The following is a 19,990-nucleotide window of genomic DNA, read 5'->3' as shown; positions in this document are numbered from 1 at the left end:
CAATATCCGATACATACAGTGGTGCAATATTTTTTCAGTGAGCATAAGGTTTTCAATGTTTCATAAATAACATGCAAAATTCTCATCATGCCCGCTACAATACTTGATTTATAAAAAAAAAATATTCTGTGCTTCCCTCGCAAGCGTCTGTGCCTTCTTCGTCGTCTTCTTCCCCTGTTCCAGGGCACGCAAGAGCTCAACAACCGATGCAGATGCGGTTTAGAATGTCTTTCGAATGTTTTCGAGACTTCTTTGTCTATTTCGCCATTTTCATTGAGTCGAGGTCTTTGTTGTGTACTCTTTTTAGTACACCAGGGCCGAAAGGGCTTCCTAGTGAGGCTGGATAAATAGCATTCGCACCGAGTTAGCTGCAAGACATGCCGCACTTCTTGACCTGATAAATCGTCGAAGTTTTACCTTCCCTGTCCGACTTTCAACGAAAGAGCCATGAACGATGTTGTGGCCGTCTTAAAACCATTTGATGGAAATTTCAAGGGAGACAAGAAGGAAAAGTGCTTGTCCTTCTACGAGCCCAGCAGTTATGGACGTCTACAGCCAACCTCGTTTCAACAACTAAGTCAAATTTGTTGTCAAAGACCAGAAGCCCCCGCATCACTAAGAATATTCGTGAACGAAAACAACACATGCAAGGGGTAATTTCTTCGTACACCCAAGACTCTAAAGTGCATCTTTCTTCGCAGGCTCGTTCCCTAAACAATTACTAAGCAGTTCCTTGAGGAAGTCCCGGATCTCGACGTAAACATTCCCAAGAATGCGCGCCAAAACGTAAGGTGCGCTTCGCCTGATGCACTTTGACGTTAGACATGAAAGTGTAGTACTACGGTCTCTCAATACTCTCTCTGGTCAGAGAAGTCCGACGAAAAACTCGTTAGGGCGCACCGCGGCCGCGCGATGGCGCTGTCGTAGATTGGGGGCAGAGAGTGCACTCCCTGGCTGTGTTGACATTGGCACATTGCCGCTGCCTTGGCGCGCCCACTTTTGTGAATGTGCCTGGGTGTATTTGAGCGTGTGTATTTGGCCATGCATACGGTGAATCATGGTGCTTTACAACCCGCCTCATGTCTGTTGAACAGAGGACTTTGTACAAACGTGGACACCGTTTTTACTTTAAGTTTATTTAACTGTGCCCTCCAACAGCCATGGCCTAAATAGCGGTACACAATATGTACATGCAAACACAATAAAATATCTAAAGTTTTTTTTTTATATATAACAAACGCCAGACAAAACGTCACCATCTCCGCAAATTACAAAAAAAAAGGGGGATAAAGAGATAAAATAAAAAGATATAGGAGAACTAGCAATGTACAGGTCAACATAAAATACTCTAAGTCCCGAGATCGGTTACATCCCAAACATAAGCAGTTAACTGATAAAGATGTGTGAGGTAAGACGTGATGAGCAGCCGCGTACCAGTTGCTGTGCACAATGTAAATGCTAACTAATATTTATTTCTACTGCTTTTTCGTTATTTTTTAATTTCTTTTATTTCGGCCCTTTCATACTCCCGAAAGAAAGACTCTGGAGCTTAATCTGCAGCAACTCAAGATCGGTCAAGACTTGGCCAATTGTCGACAATTGTCGACAAACACGCACTAGAACCATGCATTGGGAGAACTGAAGTGTTCACTTCAGTTCTCCCAATGCATGGTTCTAGTGCGTTCTTTTTTCCTTCACTGGCAATTAATAATAATTCTATATCACAATGTGTAATTGGATTACATAGTGGAATCTAGTAACAGTCTGAAAGATACACACTTTTCATTTTTACATTTTGCGTTTGCTTGATTTGTCACATATGGATTACGTTGCTTCATATTACAGTCGTTTAAAAATGAAGGATCACATTGTGCTTCATCATTTCTATTTTCGTTTTTATGTTGTATTCAAAAAGCAGCAAAGAATGCCCAGAACTGCATAATCTCTGTTGGCTTGTACTCTTTCCCACCGTCAAATTTCCTAGCCTGCTACACTACTAGTACCGGAACACCACACTAGGCGGGTTATCTTGGATCAGTCATGGTATTTTGGATAATCGCAGCTCAGCTGACAGGTTGCCTTCGTACATGTAACAGCAAATATGTACATGGCGTCGAAATGCAGAGTGCGCACCATTGTGTTTGGGGAGTCGAACGTGAAGCTTTCGGTCTCCACACGTGAGATTGCCCGTTTTTCACCGTTCTCTTTCAACGGGGTCCGATGGAAAACAAAAAATCCGTTTCCCTGCGACGCAACCAGTTACACAGCATGTCTTAGGCATGCTGGTACGCAATTACGAATCACTGAAGAGGAAAAGAAACTGTCGATGCTGTCGGGTTCACATTTCAGTTACCTACAGAACACGTGAAGCTCTATGGCTTCGTCGCCTGCTAACGGAGGACGGCGCCCCCCGATCAACACTAGCGCCCCCGCGCGACAGCTCCGGAACCTAAACAAGTCGCTCCATTGTATTTCGCCGGAGTTTCCTGGCCTGAGAGAGTATTGGGAGACCGTAGTTGTACTTTTCGACAAATAATGATCTTCTATCGCGCCTAAGGACGACCATAGAAAAGGACATCATAAAACCTTTCAAACCAACGCAGGTATTCCCGCCTCATCCTTGTTCCAACTATCAGTCTATATTTGTTTTCCACCGGCGTGGCTTTTGATGGTAACCTCTACATTCAATCCCAGGGTATCTGTACTGGATCTACTGTTGTTCCAAAACCGAGTGACATATGTCGGTCAATGTTAGGCGAGTCCCATAGGACACGAACCTTCACAAGTGTTGTGCACAAGGCTTCCAAATTTTGTCACGTAGATTTTTTTTTTGTAATAATTAGGGGTCATTCTCTCGTGCAACACCCTGTATAGAATGCGACCTCGTCATCGTAAACACAAAGAGCGAAACGAAGAAGGAGAAGAGAGAATATAGGTTTTAATACGGGTGGTTTTGGTAGCGGCTATTTTCGAGTGAACGCGAAGCATTCATTTGTGCTTCGACTATCAACAGAGCCACGTCTACTACAAGCGTGAAATTCCCAAAGCTTGAACCTCGGGCTGCCATGATGTCGTGTCCATGTGGAAGAAAACTCCAAGGAAGATCCAGGTTATAGTTCCGTAAACGGGCTTATAGGTTTTAAAAATTAGCGAGCGTGCTCAAAAGTGAAACAATGCGTGAAACTGAAAGAATGCCATATACATAATCTAAAAATATGATATTTATAAAATTGTATTGTATAGGATTTGTTTGTGCATTTGAATAACACCATATGAACCACTTCTACAGCAGAGGAAACACGGCGTTGCTAATCCTAACGGTAACATCTCATTACGGCCGAAGTCTCATTACGGCCGAAAGTCTCATTACGGCCGAAAATCCTTTAATCCCCAAGTGTCTCGTTACGGCCAAAGTCTCAATACGGCCGAAGGTAGTCTCATTACGGCCGAAGATGTCTCATAACGGCCAAAAAGAAAAAAGAAGCATCCACCATATTAGCTGTGTATATACTGTGTTTTATGCTTCCCAAAATGTGTCCGAGGCGGTGTGCCCCCACGGCTTGTGTCACACACAATGGTTCATGCACACAATATTGCGACAGTGTTTCATGCATCCCTCGTGAAAAATGGTTTTATTGTCATATGTGTCACACGATATTTGTATGTGTTACGCCATTTTCTCTCAGTATTCAAGCAACATCCTACTCGTTGGTTCTGTGAGCGAACTGTGTGCGTGTTCTGAAAAGTACTCCACAAGGGAGCCCACTGGGAGCTCCAGGAGCCACATGACCTATTACCATGATCTTCTCCCCCACTAGCTGCCTTCTACAATTTACGTCCACCTGAAATTTAAAAAAAGTACATAAGGCACAGAACAAAATGACATATGCTTTCGTTTGATGATGACCATGAGACATATGCTGTCAAGCAGACTTTTTTTCCATATATTCGAAACATATTCAAGAATTATGGACAACAATGACAATTACGTCATAATGATGCAGCTGCATAGCCAGGAAAATATTTCAGGAGGTGCTTTATGAGGCTTGACATGGGGTGGAGGAGTCCCCCTCGTCAGTGCTTTACCCAGACCCCCCCTACACCCCCCTAACTTTTTTGCCTGTGCACCCCCTACAGGGGGTGCCCAGTCGCGATTTCAGGTGTGATCACCCAGGTGTGATTTCAGCTTCAGATACGTCTGTAATGATATGTTAAGCTGTAATGACGTAACTATAATGATGACCTCCCCCCACAATTTTTTCCAACACCCCTCTCGTGCTTGGGATTCTGAATAAACCACTGCCCCTCGTTCATTTTCGTGGGGCACTACATTAGGGCTTATGCCACTGCACTGATGTCACAATGTTATAAGTGTGTGTCACTCTGGGCATTCGGAATTCCTCTAAGCTACAATATGTAAATTCAGAATACCCGAAGGGTAAGCATCAGATGTTACCTGCAGGCTTCATGCTGAAACGCGTGTACGCAAAACACTTCCGCCGTGGTGGGCGACGTCGTTAGTGTAATCATACACGCAAGACAATTGCGGGCACATGGAGTAGTGGCAGCAACCTGAAAACGATACATTTTCTTGCTTTATGAGTAATCAAAAATATACATTCCCACATGTTTCGTTTTGTCGTTTGCAGGAAGCGCTAATAAGGGAACAGCACTTGGTTGGTCACATGCAAGTCACAATGCGAAAGGTGCCCATATTTCGATTACGCGATCAAAAATTAAAAGTCTACAACCATGCACACTTCCCCATGCAACTACTTCCCCAGCATCGTGAGACATGACACCATGTATTCACGTATAGTGTAATGTGAAATAATATGCAGGAATGAAAAAGATGCCAACATACCTGTAATCCAGTGTCCCATAAGTTTGATTCGATTTTCTGGCAGCTACCATGAAGAGCAAATGCACGATTCACAAGTTTCGTTTCGCCATTTTCATTGCTGTTAATTTCGTAACCGTCAAGCAATCCCACGTGACCTCCTTTGGATCAGTGCAGAGTGAAAATTACTCGCGTCATGAACATATATGTTCATCTCAGCGCAAATCACGTTTTGCATGCTATAGAAGGGAGGGGGGATCAATACTCTTCCTTGCGTGTTTTGATATCTTGTTGTTTTGCTACTCTCACTTTGGAGTTCGGATGGTGTCTAGCAACGTTGGGTACCTCGTTTCTTGTGTGAGCGAGTGGTTGCTGTTTACGACGTGTTCATATATCGATTTGTAGTGCTGTAATGTGCAAATTAGCGGACTTTATAGCGGCTCTCTATTTTCCGTCGTTGTCTTTCGAGCAGCGCCTGTTGTTCCGGTACAAATCGAGTTGAATGAATCGCCACAGCCCCAACGTACGTATATCGCGCAGTGTTGACCAAGTCCAGCAGGGATTCTGGTGAGTAATGCTTTCGTAGATTGTCTGGATTAGTAGTGTGCTGTCCACACATCGTTAGATTCTCATACGAGTAATATAAATGAATCAAAACAGCCGAAGTGCCTGTAATAGATGTAACTCGGTATCTGTTCGTAGGTTTGCGTTGTTTCTAGTTGGTTGCGCGTTTAGGAACAACAAATTTATTCGAAGACGATAAGATACCGACAGTGCATCACCGTACAGCAGCATTTACTCGTATCATTGTGAGCCATATTTAATTTGTTAAAATTTGTCGTCGTATTTCTTCAAAAATAAAAGCGCAAGTTGGCGTACTTGAATTGATCTCCTTGAACTGCTTACGTCGAACGTCTGCAAATATTGTACTTATGTGCCTTCGCGCACCATACTAGGCACAAAAGCATATCTGAATACTTCAAGAGGAAGTCATTCAAATACATTGTTATTTATAGCTGGTTTTCCATTCCAGGCATGGTATGTGGCTGCACGGAGGATTCCGAAAAAGAAAAACAACATGGCTAATAGGATGTTGCTGCCCAGGGAGTCCTGGCCGAAGAGGTGAGCTGTTAAGATCATCATAAGGTTCTGTTGTGAAGTGAGAAATTTTGTAGTAGTGCACGAATGTTAATTCGAGCACTACCTTTATAAAAAAGAAACCAGAAATGGAAAGTTATGCATGCATCATTTCATGAATTGTAATGTATCACTGTTTGATATTCACATGTTTCCATTAAGGGAATGAACTACTGAACCTATATTCATATAATGGTCATGCTCTGTGTTTACCTGGAAGTCACATTTTTAAGGCTTGTCATTCTTTTGTCTAGATGAAGATTTATGTTAACCTTGTATGAAATAACAGACACGTATCAACACATGTGCAGCTTGTGCACATTAAAACCAGCCATGTAGAGACAAATGCTTGTTTTTTTTTTGTTTTGTTTTTTATATTCTAGCCTATTCATGGTTGCTCTTCGCTTCTTGCAGGTTTATTCATTCCAGAAGCAAGAATTGTACAACTGTAAGGCGAATGGAAATAAACTGACATCGACTGAGATAGGTGTTCCGTCTTGGCCAGTGACTGTAGGATGGCTCCAAAAGCGTCATAACAAAGCCAATATTCATCTAGCTCTCTACAAGTAGCTAACTCCACATAGTAGCCTGCTTCACAGCAACATCAACACTACCTTGTGGGAGTACACATTACACAATATGTTGCATTGTGCTGTGGTATGATAACATACCGTTTGTCTCGCAATATGTGTATATAAATATGATAAGGGCCCTAAGGGCACAGTGCATGCCTTATACCCTGCTGAATATATATCCATACCTGGCTGCGACATTGCATATCAATGCAGGTTACAATACACATTTTCACATTTGGCCGTTATGAGACATCTTTGGCCGTAATGAGACTGCCTTCGGCCGTGTTGAGACTTTGGCCGTAATGAGACACTTGGGGATTAAAGGATTATCGGCCGTATTGAGACTTTCGGCCGTATTGAGACATCGGCCGTAATGAGACTTCGGCCGTAATGAGATACAATCACCCTAACGGATTTGGAGGTCGCCATCTTGTGAAAGGCAGCTAGATAAGCGTTTGATTATAGGCATATATTGGGTTAGGTCAGCGTACCTAAGTGAGGTTAGTTCAGATGTGGTAAGCACAGATTTTGTGCGGTCCGGTGCGGGGATCCACATCGGGTGCGCTTTGACGCCGATGTGTCGTTGCCTCCTGAGAAAACATGGCGGATCAACTTGAAGAAACCGGCGATAAAATGTAATTTTTATACATTTCATACGCGTTCATTCTTGTAGCGTTTTATCTGTTATTTGCTCTTTTTTCTGGTGAAAGCATTTGCTTTTTGTGTATATTTCGATTTCCTAAACAAAAAAAAAAGGAAACAAGGCATACGCCCGTCTAGGGAACTACATCACAAATCAAATATACTAGTCTTATATGGAACCCCCATCAATTGTACCTAGCTAATGCCATAGAATCGGTTTTGAATAAAGCTGCACGATTCATATCGCTTCCGATTATAGTCCCCACACCATCGTCTCTCAGTTGAAGTATCGCCTATCACTCGAAAATTTTGGTCCCCCTCGTCAGTGCTTTACCCAGACCCCCCCTACACCCCCCTAACTTTTTTGCCTGTGCACCCCCTACAGGGGGTGCCCAGTCGCGATTTCAGGTGTGATCACCCAGGTGTGATTTCAGCTTCAGATACGTCTGTAATGATATGTTAAGCTGTAATGACGTAACTATAATGATGACCTCCCCCCACAATTTTTTCCAACACCCCTCTCGTGCTTGGGATTCTGAATAAACCACTGCCCCTCGTTCATTTTCGTGGGGCACTACATTAGGGCTTATGCCACTGCACTGATGTCACAATGTTATAAGTGTGTGTCACTCTGGGCATTCGGAATTCCTCTAAGCTACAATATGTAAATTCAGAATACCCGAAGGGTAAGCATCAGATGTTACCTGCAGGCTTCATGCTGAAACGCGTGTACGCAAAACACTTCCGCCGTGGTGGGCGACGTCGTTAGTGTAATCATACACGCAAGACAATTGCGGGCACATGGAGTAGTGGCAGCAACCTGAAAACGATACATTTTCTTGCTTTATGAGTAATCAAAAATATACATTCCCACATGTTTCGTTTTGTCGTTTGCAGGAAGCGCTAATAAGGGAACAGCACTTGGTTGGTCACATGCAAGTCACAATGCGAAAGGTGCCCATATTTCGATTACGCGATCAAAAATTAAAAGTCTACAACCATGCACACTTCCCCATGCAACTACTTCCCCAGCATCGTGAGACATGACACCATGTATTCACGTATAGTGTAATGTGAAATAATATGCAGGAATGAAAAAGATGCCAACATACCTGTAATCCAGTGTCCCATAAGTTTGATTCGATTTTCTGGCAGCTACCATGAAGAGCAAATGCACGATTCACAAGTTTCGTTTCGCCATTTTCATTGCTGTTAATTTCGTAACCGTCAAGCAATCCCACGTGACCTCCTTTGGATCAGTGCAGAGTGAAAATTACTCGCGTCATGAACATATATGTTCATCTCAGCGCAAATCACGTTTTGCATGCTATAGAAGGGAGGGGGGATCAATACTCTTCCTTGCGTGTTTTGATATCTTGTTGTTTTGCTACTCTCACTTTGGAGTTCGGATGGTGTCTAGCAACGTTGGGTACCTCGTTTCTTGTGTGAGCGAGTGGTTGCTGTTTACGACGTGTTCATATATCGATTTGTAGTGCTGTAATGTGCAAATTAGCGGACTTTATAGCGGCTCTCTATTTTCCGTCGTTGTCTTTCGAGCAGCGCCTGTTGTTCCGGTACAAATCGAGTTGAATGAATCGCCACAGCCCCAACGTACGTATATCGCGCAGTGTTGACCAAGTCCAGCAGGGATTCTGGTGAGTAATGCTTTCGTAGATTGTCTGGATTAGTAGTGTGCTGTCCACACATCGTTAGATTCTCATACGAGTAATATAAATGAATCAAAACAGCCGAAGTGCCTGTAATAGATGTAACTCGGTATCTGTTCGTAGGTTTGCGTTGTTTCTAGTTGGTTGCGCGTTTAGGAACAACAAATTTATTCGAAGACGATAAGATACCGACAGTGCATCACCGTACAGCAGCATTTACTCGTATCATTGTGAGCCATATTTAATTTGTTAAAATTTGTCGTCGTATTTCTTCAAAAATAAAAGCGCAAGTTGGCGTACTTGAATTGATCTCCTTGAACTGCTTACGTCGAACGTCTGCAAATATTGTACTTATGTGCCTTCGCGCACCATACTAGGCACAAAAGCATATCTGAATACTTCAAGAGGAAGTCATTCAAATACATTGTTATTTATAGCTGGTTTTCCATTCCAGGCATGGTATGTGGCTGCACGGAGGATTCCGAAAAAGAAAAACAACATGGCTAATAGGATGTTGCTGCCCAGGGAGTCCTGGCCGAAGAGGTGAGCTGTTAAGATCATCATAAGGTTCTGTTGTGAAGTGAGAAATTTTGTAGTAGTGCACGAATGTTAATTCGAGCACTACCTTTATAAAAAAGAAACCAGAAATGGAAAGTTATGCATGCATCATTTCATGAATTGTAATGTATCACTGTTTGATATTCACATGTTTCCATTAAGGGAATGAACTACTGAACCTATATTCATATAATGGTCATGCTCTGTGTTTACCTGGAAGTCACATTTTTAAGGCTTGTCATTCTTTTGTCTAGATGAAGATTTATGTTAACCTTGTATGAAATAACAGACACGTATCAACACATGTGCAGCTTGTGCACATTAAAACCAGCCATGTAGAGACAAATGCTTGTTTTTTTTTGTTTTGTTTTTTATATTCTAGCCTATTCATGGTTGCTCTTCGCTTCTTGCAGGTTTATTCATTCCAGAAGCAAGAATTGTACAACTGTAAGGCGAATGGAAATAAACTGACATCGACTGAGATAGGTGTTCCGTCTTGGCCAGTGACTGTAGGATGGCTCCAAAAGCGTCACAACAAAGCCAATATTCATCTAGCTCTCTACAAGTAGCTAACTCCACATAGTAGCCTGCTTCACAGCAACATCAACACTACCTTGTGGGAGTACACATTACACAATATGTTGCATTGTGCTGTGGTATGATAACATACCGTTTGTCTCGCAATATGTGTATATAAATATGATAAGGGCCCTAAGGGCACAGTGCATGCCTTATACCCTGCTGAATATATATCCATACCTGGCTGCGACATTGCATATCAATGCAGGTTACAATACACATTTTCACATTTGGCCGTTATGAGACATCTTTGGCCGTAATGAGACTGCCTTCGGCCGTGTTGAGACTTTGGCCGTAATGAGACACTTGGGGATTAAAGGATTATCGGCCGTATTGAGACTTTCGGCCGTATTGAGACATCGGCCGTAATGAGACTTCGGCCGTAATGAGATACAATCACCCTAACGGATTTGGAGGTCGCCATCTTGTGAAAGGCAGCTAGATAAGCGTTTGATTATAGGCATATATTGGGTTAGGTCAGCGTACCTAAGTGAGGTTAGTTCAGATGTGGTAAGCACAGATTTTGTGCGGTCCGGTGCGGGGATCCACATCGGGTGCGCTTTGACGCCGATGTGTCGTTGCCTCCTGAGAAAACATGGCGGATCAACTTGAAGAAACCGGCGATAAAATGTAATTTTTATACATTTCATACGCGTTCATTCTTGTAGCGTTTTATCTGTTATTTGCTCTTTTTTCTGGTGAAAGCATTTGCTTTTTGTGTATATTTCGATTTCCTAAACAAAAAAAAAAGGAAACAAGGCATACGCCCGTCTAGGGAACTACATCACAAATCAAATATACTAGTCTTATATGGAACCCCCATCAATTGTACCTAGCTAATGCCATAGAATCGGTTTTGAATAAAGCTGCACGATTCATATCGCTTCCGATTATAGTCCCCACACCATCGTCTCTCAGTTGAAGTATCGCCTATCACTCGAAAATTTTGCTGACCGACGCACGATTGACCGTCTGTGCTATGGGCTCGTTCGGCTGCCCAGAGGGCGCACTCGCTCACTGTCTCCAGAGTCACCTGTGGAGTCAGGGATAAGTCATTTCCGGTATTTACGTGAGTTGTTTTCTAGTTTCCTGCAGTTACTTCGACAGACATTGCACACAAATGGGAGATAGATCGAGCACAAGTCAGAATACACAAGGGCACGTGTTAAATCGCAAACATTGTCTTCTATACTTGTAGAACATGCTGGAAAACATTCTTCCGCTCGCATCCGGGGAAGAAAGAAAGCGCTACTGTCGCCGTGGCAAACTCTAGCCGAAAGTCCCTATTTCCGTGCACTGTATTTCTACATGCCTAGACAAAAATATTTTTTCTTTCACGTAATAATCATTGTTTTAAAGTAGAACCAGTTTACCCTTGCACTAACCATTACACGTGTTCCCCACTTTTGACTCGTATCCGCGACTGGAATGCCCTGCCTCAACAAATTGCAAGTGAACTTGACCAGCATAGGTTTAGAGCTCAATGTGAAACTCATTTACGCCACTTCACTCCACAATAATATGTTTATGTTCCTGTATATAACAACTCCAGTGTTAGTGAGTTTATGTATTGACTATGTCTGCTTCTGTTTTCTTCCTCATGTAATGTCTTCTCCGAACACATTTGAGGTAATAAAATGAAATGAAATGAAATTAAATCTATGAGTGGATGCAAACATTAAGTGACGTGTGTCCATCATATTCAACCATGATGAAGTGCTGTGCCAACTTTCAGCGTGCGGATCTTGACACCGAAGACGCCGGAAGGTCAAGCAGATCTCAAACGGTTCGGTTTTGCCAGATCGGCGAATCTCGGCTAAAACAATTCCGGAGACCTTAGGCATACCCAGAGAACGCATTGGGCTTGTAATTCATGAAGAGTTTCGCATGCGGAAAGTGTCGCAAATTCTGTTCCGATATGGTTGAATGCCGATGAGACACAATGGACGCCTCCAAGTTGAGTTTGCAGCCTTTTGAGCGTTGTATAGTGACGCTTTTCCTGAGCCAGCTGTTACAGTTGAGGAAGCATGATTGCATCACCGTGATCCTGAGACAAAACAACAGTCCACGGAATGGCGGCACTCGGGTTGTCCGGTGCCGAAGAAATTCAAAACTCAACGATCAGCGGGAAGGGTCATGGCCACGGATTACCATCTCCAGAAGAAGAGGAGGAGGAGGAGGAGAAGTGTCGTTGGGAGGAACCCGGGAGGTCTGCCTGCCTGATTAGGCGGCATGTTTCTCGGGAAGGGAAAGGTGGTGGAGAGGAGGAGAGGAAAGGGTGAAGTGGAAGACCGAGCGGAATCCGCTCGGGGGGAGGATAGCTGCGTCCATGGGCCGACTTCAGGGGAACTGTGCCGGCATACGCCTATTACACATCTGAGTGAAACCCAGGAAAAACCCCAGACGGCACAGCCGGCCCTCGGATTCGAACCGCGGACCTCCCAGTCTCCAAGCGCACGCGTTGTACTACTGTAGCTTACTGTAGCATACTACTTTAGCTTGCTCAGCCGGTTAAAGGAGGCTTTGGAAGAAAAACGGCGCGGGAAGCTAGGGAAAGGTGTTCAGGACAGGTTAATTTTCACCAGCCTATCGAGTCAACCCATGTTGTATTAATTTTAAACATGTTCATTTTAGTGGCCAGGTCAGCTGTTACACAGTGAGAATATAGCCTGTGTGTGTGTGTGTGCCTTTTCCACTGTGCCCCTTGGTTTTCTTCCCTGATGCTACACATCTTAGGGATAGGTTCTAGGACACGTAGATCTAGCCAAGTGAGAATTGCTTTTCATGGCGTTATCATGCTGGCAGTTGAAACATCTGGTTTAAATTATTTGGCTGACGAGAATTCCCGTAGCTTCATTACAAAAACTACTACTACTACAAAGGGGTTTCAAATCCAGCTTTCTTGTGTTACACATTCAAATGTAGTATGCACTATATGATGTACAATGCAATCAACATATACTATTTAGAAATCTGTGTTTCCTATTGAAAAAGAAGAAAAAGAAAAACATGAGATGAGCGACTTGGAAACCTGTTCTAGAGCTGACACAGGGGCAACGTAATGGGGCAATATGATCCATTCATGAACTCTCCATCCATTCACTTGTACACATCAGAACGTGTTCGAATTTTTTAAGGACCATTTCGTCTTTTGAAACTGTGGTTGTCCAGGTTTTTATTGGAGCTTTATGTGATTCAATACTCGAGTTATTTGAAGATTCCTGATCCCGAACACTTTGTTAATTTTAAAGCTGTACTGTGCTGAGGTACAAAAAGACATGTCAATTCTGCATTTCAATATTGGAATAGTTTGTAAGTACTTTCTTTGCTGACATTTATATTTGCACCAGTTCCCAACATTGCCTGATTGACGGAAAATGTAAGTAAAGAGACTTATTTGGTTGCCAAACAATACACAAGTGTCGTCTTTTCTAGTGAGATATTCCCTGTTCACAAGACATGTTACAGTCCAGCATCTTTTTTGCCATTTCACATATTTTTACTGTTATTCGTGTGCATATAGGGAAGGATATGTATCACTAGGAAGGTACAACATATACATAACAAATTACTCCGTATACAACCGCACATATGATCCAGCAGCTTGGATGATCCACTACATAATGGATGTCCATGCATATATAATTGTACTTCATGCACAACGCTTATACCTAAGAGTATCTTTCATGAAGACTTAGCGTTACACGTACCCCGTAAGACCGGCCTTCGCCATTTGGTAACGTGTCTCTCAAACTGTAAAGGGAAGAGGCAGTCGAGAATACTGCAGACATGGTTGCATCTTAGAAATTACTTAGCATGTCCTACATGATGAACATTAAATACTAAGCGCTGTGTGCAAACATTCCAGTGAACATAATTAGTTCACAGGCTGACCATTGATGTTCTCCATGACGACAGCCACGTAAATTTCCTTTCACTTTTGGACCACGTGAGGCGAGTTGTGTGTTGAAATAGCACTATACAGCAGCATATAACTCATGTTATATTTCTTTTCTTTTCCATGAAGCAAAAAGAGCGCACCCGCTGATTAGATTTCTAAGATCAGCGCTATGCCCTCACTCGTCAGACTGCCAAGACAACATTTCTAAGTGGCAATATGTGCCCTGGTATTTCTTTTGTGTCAGCCGCAACCACGTGGCTTTTGAAGCTTTCGTGTTATTGTTGTTAGACAACGGTGTTCACTAAAAGAAACTGCGCATGTTAGACATGAGTGCAGCAGATTGTACCAAGCTACACTACGCAGCATGACATAGGAGCGTGGGATTCAAGGGAAACTTCTGGAAAATGCACAGAATCTCACACAAAATGTGTAAAATGTGTTTTGTTTTACGTCGCTCGCTGTTCCATAATATCGTCGTTGTTGTTACACATCGATAAATCGTGCGTAAAACTTGTGCCGTTGCGCTACGGAGTTTCTCGTACACAGCACGATCTTTCCTGCGGCATTTTGTTGGTGAAACGGCTGTCAAAACGTTTCTAAATTTCCTCCGATACTTGTCCCTACGCGGCAACTGCTGTAAAGGGGCTAACGCTAACGTGAGCTAATGCACTTCTCGAGCTCACAAAACACAAACGTCGAATCGCAGTTACAACATCACACTGAGCTTCGTTAACCAATGAGCTCGTAGCTGCCGCACCCCCAAACAACACCGAATATCCACTGGATGTACGATTAATGTCCTCGTCCGTGGTCGGATTCGTCTGTCTGATAGATATCCCTCTGATATCCAGCGTGGATGAAGAAAATACCGAACACCTGATATCCTCTGGATGTACGAATAAGGTCCTAACGAATTCGTACATCCAGAGGATATTCGGTGTTGTTGGGGCGCGGAAATGATATCCTGAGGATATCCAGAAACGGGCATATGCATTTATCTATGCCCGAACAACACGTGGCAGTCCTTCCGACGTACGTCTCAAGCTGGATGTTGGAACATCCTGGGGATAACGAGTTTCGTCCGACATATATATACGCTCAGAGGTCCTTGTGGAGAAATGACTCCTCAGTGACGTCTGACAGACATCCAGTGTCCTGCGCTGCTTGCCCATACAATTTTTTTTGTCTGTGAGATTGAAGCATTTGATGTCACATATTTAGCGACACTAGAATTTTTTGCACCGCTAATGTGGATAGACAGTTGAGAATTAATTGACAAGATATCGTGACTGAATCAGGAATTTCATCATTTTCAAAACATAACTGAAGAAAAAGTGGCGGTAGCTGTGAGAGTATAATCCCCCTCTCCTACAGTTATTGTACCCTATAAACGCGCCCTTCCTTTTTCGGAAACATCAAAGAACCAGCGTAATCCCAGGCAGAACATGTCCTTTGATTTCTATGGGTCATCCGCTTACGGAGATTGCAATCTCCGTGAGAGAAAGCCCCAAGCGCCTATGGACATTCCACATCGATATACGGGTGACATGCGGATGGCCGGTGTTCGAACCTTCCCTGGAATGTCCGTTTCCTGACTATATCTGGCCATTCCACGGCAAGTGATCCGGGGCGCGGACAATTGCTCACCGGACAATTGCTCACCGGACAGTTGCTCACCAAAAACTGCTGAGGCCGGAGAATTGCTCACCGCCTCTCTCACCACACTTATATTGTGATTTTATTTCGCGTTTCTGGCGCTTGACTTTTTTATGTTAGCTGAACTTCTTTTTTAGCTGTGTAAGTTGCTTCAAATAGATCTAGAAATCCACAAGTGAAGAGGGTGAGGCGAGAGGTCGTCCACTTGAAGGCACACCTGAATCATCTTTGTCAGGACCTGCGTCCATGGGGCGTTCCTAGATGATTATTTCCCAAGAGGGGGGGCAGCAAAGTGCTGCCCCCCCCCTAAAGTGAGGTGGCGTGCAACCACGTCACCTCCTTCCCTGGAGACGGACGCTGCGGACTGTGCGGGTGTTCACAGGTTCATATTATGATGACTCTGAGAAAATAATCATGACCTATGAATAAAGAGTGCGCAATTTTACAAAGTGACCTTGTCCCCCTCTCGGTACGCTCATGCCTGCGTCACCAGGATCTTCCAAGGCACGAGACGGGGAAGATTAAAATCACATCATCATTTAACCACTAAAATTAACGAATTTTTTATATCTGTCCAAGTCGGTTTAGCGAACGAAAGCCACATTTTAGCTCCCGTTAGGCTTAGTAGGGCGGAGACGACTGAACAGTACGGTGGTCAGTTTATTATTAGGTTTGTCCAAGTTCAGTGTTTACACCGCTATGTCCAGGTTAGTCTAAGTTCGCTGTTGGCAGTTTCCCGCGCGCAACTGTGCATTGTATAGCCAGATAACATTTATTTACAGTAGTTTGTTTTGAAATGAGGATTTCGATCACTTTATTTCGAGGTACACCCAAGTTCAACTAACAAATAAAAAGTCAAGTCTATGAGCACCATAAACGATAAATAAAATCACATCACATAAAACCGCGAAATAAAGTTACATATAAGTGCGGTGAAAGAGGCGGTGAGCAATTGTCCGGCTTCAGCGGTTCTGTGGTGAGCAATTGTCCGGTGAGCAATTGTCCGGTGAGCAATTGTCCGGTGAGCAATTGTCCGGTGAGCAATTGTCCCGGATCCAAGTGATCCAGAGGTGCCCCTCGATCACCATAAAATTTTATGTGAATCTTTTTGGTGGTTCCTTATGACTGTGAAAGCAACAGAACATTTGTCTCTTCAAACGAAATTGAAATTTATGGGGTGCGGAATCCCTGAAAGATGCAGTGCGTGGCGAAAACCTATGTCGTTTTAAGCAGGCATTACGACCCACGTAAGGCACGGAGCATGTTAAAGAGCGTCTTATTTTTTTTTTTTTTTTATTTCCGTTTCCATCAAGAGATGGCGGTGGTCCCAGACAAAAAGCTGCCATGATGCAGCTTGAAAACGCCTGGGGACCGCGACGTCAATAGCAGTGCTAACACATACCAAACAAAGGAAAATAACTGGCATTCACATACGCGACACTTCAGCAACAACCAAATAAGCACATCTGGCATAATTACGTGCATCAATAAATTAATTGGTAAACACTCTTACAAAAAGCACCACAATAGCACAGACAGTAACAGCTTTGCTGTAATTACACACACTCATGTCTCTCCCATCATCAATAACGGTTTGAACTCGCAACAAAAAACAGCTACTTGATGATCGATCAGAAAAAACGGAAGAACGCAGGAAATGCCCTCGTAATAATCCAAAAGCGAAAAGGAGTAATAAAAAAATTCTAATGTGATTGAAGGATATTTAGGTAGTGTGCACGGAGAGCTTTTTTCGAGACCTGACCTTTTTGTAGTCAGGATGTTCGAACAGGTAACAGTATTTGTTTAATAACGTTGGTAACTGATAGCGTATCATTTGTGTTCCGTATGTGGTTCGGCATCGCGGAGTCAGCCAAACTTCCCTAGCCCGTGTACGAGCAACAGTATCATTCTTTGTTAAGTGTGACAAAGTGTGCATTTCGTGAATAACGGCACGACCAAATTTTAACATTACTAAGACTCTGTATTCATATAAATATGTGACTGAAATTATGCCCAACTTAAGGAAAATTGGCTTGGTATGTGCAATGAAGTGTTCATTACAAATGGCACGAGCTGCTCGTTTTTGGATTAATGTCAGTTTATTGAAGTTCGCCTTTGTGGTCGTTCCCCAAATCAAGTGTCCGTAACAAAGGAGAGAAGAGAAGAGCGCGTTATAAAGGCGTAGCTTAACTTGCGTAGGTAGTATTGCCCTGCACTTCCACAAAGTACCAGACACCTGCGACAGTTTACTAGATAATTTATCGACGTGTAAGTCCCAGCTCAAGTCATAGGAAAAAAAGACACCGAGTATCTTGACATTATTCACTAGCTCTATTTCATCACCAGATATAGTCAAAGGAATATTTGTTATGACACGTTTGTTCTTTGGTCTGAACAAAACTCCCTTTGTCTTTGTTGTATTAATCTGTAGGCAGTTATTGCGTGACCACTCATCTAGAGTCTTGAGTGTCATATTTGCAGTGCGGGATATTTCATCTGCATCAATGCCAGAAAAGAAAAGACTGGCGTCATCTGCATAAATTACAAAATGTGCACGAGGGCAAATGTTTACAATATCGTTAATGTAAATATTAAATAACAATGGCCCCAATATACTGCCCTGAGGCACGCCGGAAGTGATCTCAAGAACGGAAGATAAGTGGCCATTAATTTCAACCGACTGTCTTCGGCTGCCAAGATACGACTCTATTAGAGTGAGTGGGATACCACGTACACCATAAGAGTGCAATTTCTTTAACAATACACTGTGATTTAAAGAATCGAAAGCTTTTTTGAAATCTACATATACGCCTAATGTTAACCGCTTATTTTCGAAGTCAGTTAAAATAATTTCTTTTTGCCTTAGTAAGGCGAGCTCTGTGGATCGACCTTTGCGAAAGCCATACTGTGAATCAACTATAACCGAATGTTTTATGAAGAAGGAATCCAACTGAATAAATATCAGCTTTTCCACTAGTTTGGAGAAAACTGGTAAAAGCGATATAGGCCGATAATTTGCTAATAGCTGCCTTTCTCCACCCTTGTGAATGGCTATCACCTTCGCTATTTGCATCCTTTGTGGAAAGACAGCACTCGAGAAGCATTTATTAACGATATCCGCCAGCACAGGCGCGACTATATCGCCAACGTATTTAACTGGTCTTATCTGAATGCCAAAAATGTCACAACTCTTACTATTGCGTAATTGAGACAGTGCAGATAAGACATCGGTTGCATTTACTGGGCAGAGAAAAAAAGAATCTTTCACTCGTTCAACTGTCCGTGAGCAGAGAGGCTGTCTCGCCGTTCTACTAGATACAGCGTTCACGAAATAATCATTGAAATGATCTGCTAGGGCTGAACCAGACACATTCTTCCCGTTAATACAAAGGTCTGTTATCTGTGGTGTGTTCTTTTTCGGTGCAGCACCATGTCTATCCTCTTCCACAGGGTATGACTGTTGCTAAGGCAAGAAGTGTCAAACATGTTGCTATAGTAAGTTTGCCTGGCCCGCCGCAGCTCGAGATTTAACATGTTACGGTATCTCTTGAAGTCACGCAGCTTCTCGGGATCACGCGTTTTCAAGAATTTTTTGTACATGCGACCTTTCTTTCGTATCATCTGAAGGTGTGAACTAGTGACCCATGGTTTCCGTATGTGTCTAGATGCTTTGAGCACCTTGTAAACGAAATGCCGCTTATAAATAGAAATAAACGTGTCTAGAAACATATTATATGCATTTTCAGGATCATCTTCAGCATAAACAAAGTTCCAAATGACTTTAGAAATTTCTTCGCGGAAACTGTTCAGTGCGTGATCACTAACACATTGGTACGTCAATATCTCATTAGTGAAAACAATGGGGTGGTCATTTTCCGCAAGTAGAAATACAGGCAAGTGATCGCTGTAGTCAGCTACTAGAGTATCAGCACGATAAATGGACTGAGGTTCATTCGTAATAAACAAATCTATTAGCGCTATAGAATCAGTGGTAATACGAGTCGGATTCTGAATAACATTTTGAAACCCTAAAGAATTAATCAAATTCTGAAACATTAAGCTAACTCCACTACTTTCTAGCAAATTGATATTAAAATCGCCTCCCAAATATAATCTATAACCATTCTCGGTACAAAATTGAAAGAGTCGTTCAAGATAGCTCACGAAGTGATTAATATTTCCACTGGGTGGCCGGTAAATCACAGCGTAAACACACAAGTTTGACTGTACACATAACACTTCATAGTCATTCAGACATACAGTGAGCGAAGCAACTTTTTCGCACTTCATAGACGTTTTTGTGAGTATCGCAACTCCACCGCCTCTTCTATCGCGTCGACACAGACAAAAATTACTATAATTTGGCAGTACAAACATGTCATCATCACGCTGTAGCCATGTTTCGGAAAACATGATTACATCAAAAGATATTCTG

At 42.8% G+C, this 19,990-nt stretch overlaps 1 protein-coding gene and 1 long non-coding RNA gene across 2 annotated transcripts in view; one reads left to right on the top strand and one right to left on the bottom strand.

Moving 5' to 3' along the window:
- The window catches only part of LOC135394437 (transforming growth factor-beta-induced protein ig-h3-like), a 79,975-nt gene that overhangs the window by 9,289 nt on the left and 50,696 nt on the right, over positions 1-19,990 (top strand). The window lies entirely within an intron of this gene.
- Positions 3,380-4,958, bottom strand: LOC135395995 (uncharacterized). Its single transcript, XR_010423235.1, has 3 exons — positions 4,865-4,958; positions 4,457-4,572; positions 3,380-3,842 (listed from the first exon to the last, which is right to left on the bottom strand). It is a non-coding gene; the product is annotated as an uncharacterized LOC135395995 (long non-coding RNA).

The sequence above is a fragment of the Ornithodoros turicata genome, chromosome 5, assembly GCF_037126465.1.
Source record: "Ornithodoros turicata isolate Travis chromosome 5, ASM3712646v1, whole genome shotgun sequence".
NCBI classification, from domain to species: Eukaryota; Metazoa; Arthropoda; class Arachnida; order Ixodida; family Argasidae; genus Ornithodoros; species Ornithodoros turicata.
The sequence above is the reverse complement of the archived record's forward strand: the minus strand, read 5'-3'. Positions and strand labels throughout refer to the sequence as shown.